Source organism: Cupressus sempervirens, chromosome 9, assembly GCF_028749045.1.
Source record: "Cupressus sempervirens isolate cs-2001-9-10 chromosome 9, ASM2874904v1, whole genome shotgun sequence".
Lineage (NCBI taxonomy): Eukaryota > Viridiplantae > Streptophyta > Pinopsida > Cupressales > Cupressaceae > Cupressus > Cupressus sempervirens.
Window position 1 is genome coordinate 523,667,951 of NC_143126.1, and position 6,031 is coordinate 523,673,981.

Sequence of the window (6,031 nt, forward strand, 5' to 3'; positions counted from 1 at the left end):
AATATATAAACTGAATAATAACAAATAATTTTTTTGATAAATAGATATGTTGACATGAAGGACAAAGCATTAATGTCAAGCATAACTAGCAGCAATTCCATTCTCAAACAATCTCTTGACAATCACAACTTCTAGCAATCTCTCAACATGAACATGACCCAAATTTGCAATAGGAGCAAGCATCAACCAATTTGTAGTAGGAGAAACCATCAACCAATTTGCAACATCAGCTTCATCCTCATCATTAGCCTATGAGTAGTTAGAGGTAGAATTAGAGAGATATTTAGAAGCTCATTTGATCAAATGATAATCGTTTACATCCTTCTACCAAAAGGTAACACCTTCAATATGAAACACTGTAATAGATTGTAGCTAAATGTCCAATAGAGAAGCAACACTGACATCGAAAGGAAAGGCCTTCATAATCCAAAAATTGAGTCCAAGGCTTATCCCTAACCATGAGCACTACATCCCTCATCAATAGTATGGACATATGTCTACGAAGATGCACACAAATGTAGAATCTTCAAAAAATGACCAATAGAATTTCCATTGTCCTCAAAGAAACAAATCTCCCAAATATGTAGTGCAATATTTGAGGAGACAAACCCACATAGAGGGAAAATTGAAGAGTTCAGTGAGGGAGGTTGAAAGAGATTGTCCAAGGGCTGAAAGGGAGTGTTTCTCTCAAATCCACAACTTACTCAACACTAAATCACAGTTTTTAGAGGAAGAAAATGCAATAATAAAAACCCCTTTGGACAAGGGAAAAGTTCAATGTTACATGTGACTAAGGGTTCCAAGAACTTGTTTCCCAATGATGGAGATTCAAGAGAGAAGGCCAAATGCTAGTGAATAAAAACCCAATCTTCACATTCAAGCCAGGCACCACCATAGGGTAGACCTTGAAATAGGCAATAGTCAAGCTTCTACATTTGCAAAAATATTAACAAAAAATTTGGCAACATCAGCCCATGAGGAAATGAGGAAGAGTTGGTCATCAAACTTTGTAAAAACATATGGCAACAAACACAACTATTCAAAACTTATGGATCTAAGGTTTTGTCCGCTTTTTCCTAAGTTGTAGCTGACACCACTTGAAAAAATCAACATATACATTAATGGAAATAATAAAATGCAAATGATAGATCTCACATGGCACAAGCCATGATATTCAATACATGCATAAATAGAACCTTGAAGTATGGTAACACCATACAATTCTCCCAATAGAAGAATCCATTCAATGCTAGATCTCTAAGAGATCCAAAACAAAATATCAAACTTTAAAAATAATATAATACCACTACTACTATTGGTGGTGGTGGTGGTGGTAGTGGTACTGGTACTAGTATTGGTATTGGTAGTCATGGTGGTAGTAGTGATAGTTGTAGTAGTGACAGTCATACTAGTGATAGTGGTAGTAGTAGTACTAGTGGCGGTAATGGTGGTAGTAGTAGTGTTAGTGGTAGTAGCAGTAGTAGTAGTAGCAGTGGTAGTACTAGTGGTGGTGGTGGTGGTGGCAAGGCATTAATTATTTAGTAGATCCAACTGCCTATAGATAAGTAGGGCTTGAACTAGCAACGAAGGGGAAGAAGGCATGATCAATAGCATAACTAGTAGAGACTACAAAGACAATGATAGCCACATGGATAGATGCATAGGTTGGAATGGAGTTAGTTGGTTATCGCAACATCTCTAGAAGATTGAAAGGGTTGTTGAAGAACCTATAGAAGTTGTTTAAGCACCCCCACTAACATAAGCATATGAGTTGACATCCCTTCCATTTATAGAGCCAGAAGCCCCCGCATGTGAATACTAGTAGTAGTAGTACCACCACTACCACTACTATAGTCAGAATAAAGTAACTATTGTGTTTAGTACTTGTTAAAGATAACTAGCTTGGGTAGTTAGGATGTGAGGGAATGCATCAGTTGGTTTTCCCAACTAACCAACCCTTCTATAAGTACTTAGAATATTGTCAATGTACTCATGATGTTTTTGGTATTTATAAATAAACCATTTCCTTGCTTACTGGCATGGGGGTATTAAAGATACATTCTATATTTTACTTTTTGTGTATCTCGATTGTGTTATTCTATATGATTAGCATATCTCTGTGAACTTGAGTGATATTTCCACTCTACATTTTTGGCACCATTGCTTAAGTCTAAACTTGGAGGTCGGTAGGATGGAGTAATGGGAAGGCCTCTTGTACCGCTCATCCAAATAACAAATAGTGACAAAGAGGAGGAAGAAATAACCAAAGAAGATTAATTGACATGTGATCTGGTGATGACCTAGGAAGTTGCAGTTGATCAATATGTACAAAGGGAAGCTTGTGAGAGAATGGTCCCTAAAGGCACGATACTCGATGAGCTTTCGGTGCCACCAACAGTGTATGCTCTCTTAGGAGAGATTCCTCACCTGTTAGCATGCAATTTGTTATGAGTAGAAGAGGAAAGAGCTGAGACACAAAGGGAATGGAGGAGACAACAAGTAATCCAACAGTTTGTGGAAAAGAGGACTAGAGAACATGAGGAACATGAAATTCCAAAAAGGGAAATAGATAATAAAATCGATTCAAACCCTTGATTCCAAACATATATTTGAGGCAGGTACAAGGAGAAGAAACTTAAGAAGAAGTCACCTTGAGGACACTACATCTCTGGTAATAGGAGGAGAGACATTGTAACTTGAGGGGAGGACAAGGGGATTCCACCAAAATCCAAGAAGGATTGATCGATCATACAATCAAAGGTGTTACAAATTTGGTCATCTTAGAGACACCAACAAGGAAGTTAGGATACAAAAATTTAGAGACACATGCACAGAGAGATCTCTGATAGGAGCAAAGTTCAGAAGAAGAAGATACTTTTAGTAATCAAGACTTAGGTTCCTCATCAAGAACAAACTTCTAGTTAGGAGGGAGTGTGCCATCAGGAGGAGGTCTTCCATCGAGAGGAGGTATTCCATCCATAAGAAGTGTTTCGTCGAGAAGAAGTGTTTTGACAAGAGGGAGAAAGCCCCACATAATGGCAATAGACAAACAAAAATTGCCAGGTTTCATAGGGGACGGCTCAAAGGAACATGCTTACCACTGTATAACATGTATAACAATATGGCAAACGAGAAATGAAAATGACATAGTAGAATGGCTAAAAGCTTTCTCAACCACACTAAGGGGTATCACCATTGATTGGTATATTGATTTGGAGGCAACAAAGAAAAACACATGGAATAATTTCCACAAAACCTTTGAGGAAGAATTCAGACTCTTGAGGGATGATGATGAAATAGTAACGAAGATTTATAACACAAGACAAGGGAAGAGTGAATCCGTCAAAACCTGCAATAGAAGACTAAAAGAGCTAAGAGGGAAACTGGACAACAAGCCCACTAATGGACTAAAGAAACAATGGTTCATTGAAGGATTAACATCATCTCTTAGGAAAAAGATGAAGATAGTCCCACCAGCAACCTTTGGGGATGCGTGTACTTGTGCCATGGACACAGAAAGTGAGCGTAAAACTTCCAAGGCAAGAAGACATGCAAGCACAAGTTAAAGTTCCAAAGAAAGCGAAGAATAATCCAAAACCTTTCAAGCCCTAAGAAAAGACCTAAGGCAATTGATGAAGGAAGTGGTAGGGGGTAAAGAAGAAAAGAAGGGAGGGAACTTTGGTGCATTGATTGTGAAAAAGGAGGCCATACAAAAGGAGCATGCTCGAAGAAAGCATTGTGTGAGATTTTTCAGGTACTAGGGCACACAATTAAACATTGCCCCTACAATTTAAAAATAAGGAGCGCTCAAGTATTCCTGACCCAAGGGGAGAAATCTGCACCACCCTCCACTCCTTCAAAGAATACAAATACAGAAGCCTCACCAGGAGGATACAAAAATAATAAGAGAGGAAGTAATAATAATAGCAGCAACAACACACCACGATGTCCACTCTAGTATGATTCCAAGGGGAGACTGATGATCCAATGTAGGAGATGAAATGAATGGGGACATTTTGCAAGAGATTGGCAAAGAGGAGGAGGAAAAAATGGAGGGATGCTATGTAAATAGTGTGGGCGAGGCAATCATAAGGATGTGAACTGCTAGAGATAGAAGGGGGTAAATATGTTTGACAATGAAGATCCATAAGGAAAAATTCCTGCGGTTGCTAGGATGGAAGCCAAAAAATTAACATATCCAGATGCTACTACAAAGACATGAAGATTTCATGAAGCAAAGAAAGACATTCAAGATAGCATGGGAGAGAAAGGAAAGATAAGACTAGAAAAGCCTACTTCGAGTAGAGGTGTACTAAATATTGTGAGGCAAGTACTAGAAACTACTATCCCAGCAAAAATAGGAGATTTATTAGAAACATTACCCCAATTATAGGTAGCACTAACACAGGGGGCAAACTCGAAAGGGAAAACCTCAAAGAAAGAGAAGGAAGGAGAAGTATAAACAAAAGACAATACCCTGTTCATTATAGGAATGGGGAGAACACCAACAGTAGTAGAGATGGGGATACTATGGTGCAATCTTTCAAATACTATTGTTGATAGAGGTTCCAACATCAATGTCTTATTAGAAGAGACATGGAAGGAAATAGGGAAACCTACACTTTGGCCACTAACATTTCAACTAAAGGGAGCCAACCAACATGGAATCAAGAGTATGGAGATTTTGATGCGACAAAAAGTCATAGTAGGTACGCATTAATTTTTTTGGATTTTGTTGTTATCACTTTAGAGAAGAAAGGGTATGATGCTTTATTAGGAAGAGGATGGTTGGTCATAGAAAAAACTTCTCATAACTAGAAACAAAACACTCTAGCTATTGAGTCTCAAGGTAGAAAGTACATCATAGATCTCAAGAACCAGTCAATAAGTCAAGATTTGGCATCAAACTCCAAAGGAGAAGACTATGGAGTAATGGAACTAGATGAGGAAGGAGTGCTTAGATTAGGGGAGTTCTCAGAAGATGACACAAGTTCCCTTAATGGATTATTTCACTGGCAGATGGGAGACTATGAAGTTTTCCATGGAGAATGTAATATGTTGCAAGTACAAGATTCTGAGTCAAAAGAATGATACCTGAAAGGGTACATAGAGTATAAGGAAGGTGTGGCAAATCTCAACAAGACACCTGCACACATTTTTGAAAAAATGGTGGAATACAAGAAGGCCAAACTCCAGACTTTAAACCTAGGAGAAGTGGATCAACCTAAAGAAATCGGGATAGGAGATGATTGGGACCCAGTGTTGAGGCAACAGCCCTTAGAATCTTCCTGGAGTATAAGGGCATCTTTGCTTGGACATACAAAGACTTGTAGAAAGTACCCTTGGAACTGTGTGTCCATCGAATTCCATTAGTACTTGGAGCAAGACTAGTGTGAAAGAAAACTTATAGAATGAATAAAAACTATGCAAAAGGGGTTGGGGAAGAAATCAAAAAGATGTTAGAAGCAAGGATAATATTCAAAGTACAAACAAGTGAATGGGTATCTCCTATAGTCATATCACTCAAGAAGGATGGTGCTCAAATTTGGATGTGTAGATTTTAGATGTTTGAATGTGGTGAGAATAAAAGACCCATTCCCCATTCCGTTTACTGATAGCATTTTGGAGGAGGTAGTCGGCCACGAGATGTATTCTTTTATGGATAGATTTTCAAGGTACAATCAAATTACCATTGCGGAGGAAGATAAGCTAAAAACTACATTTGTGGTTGAAGATGGGGTATATGCCTATAATAGGATGCCCTTCGAACTATGCAATGCACCAACCACATTCCAGAGGATCATACTACATATCTTTGATGGCATGTTAGTGGGGAATTTCAAAGCCTTCTTGGATGACTGCTTGGTTTACAGTGGGCAGGAGCAACACCTCAAAATTCTTCGATAATGAATGGAGAAATATCAAAGAGCAAGACTAGCCCTCAATCTGAAAAAAATGCAGGTTCATGGTTTCACACAACAGACTTCTTAGGCATATTGTATGCAAAGAAGGATTTAAGATAGATCCTGAT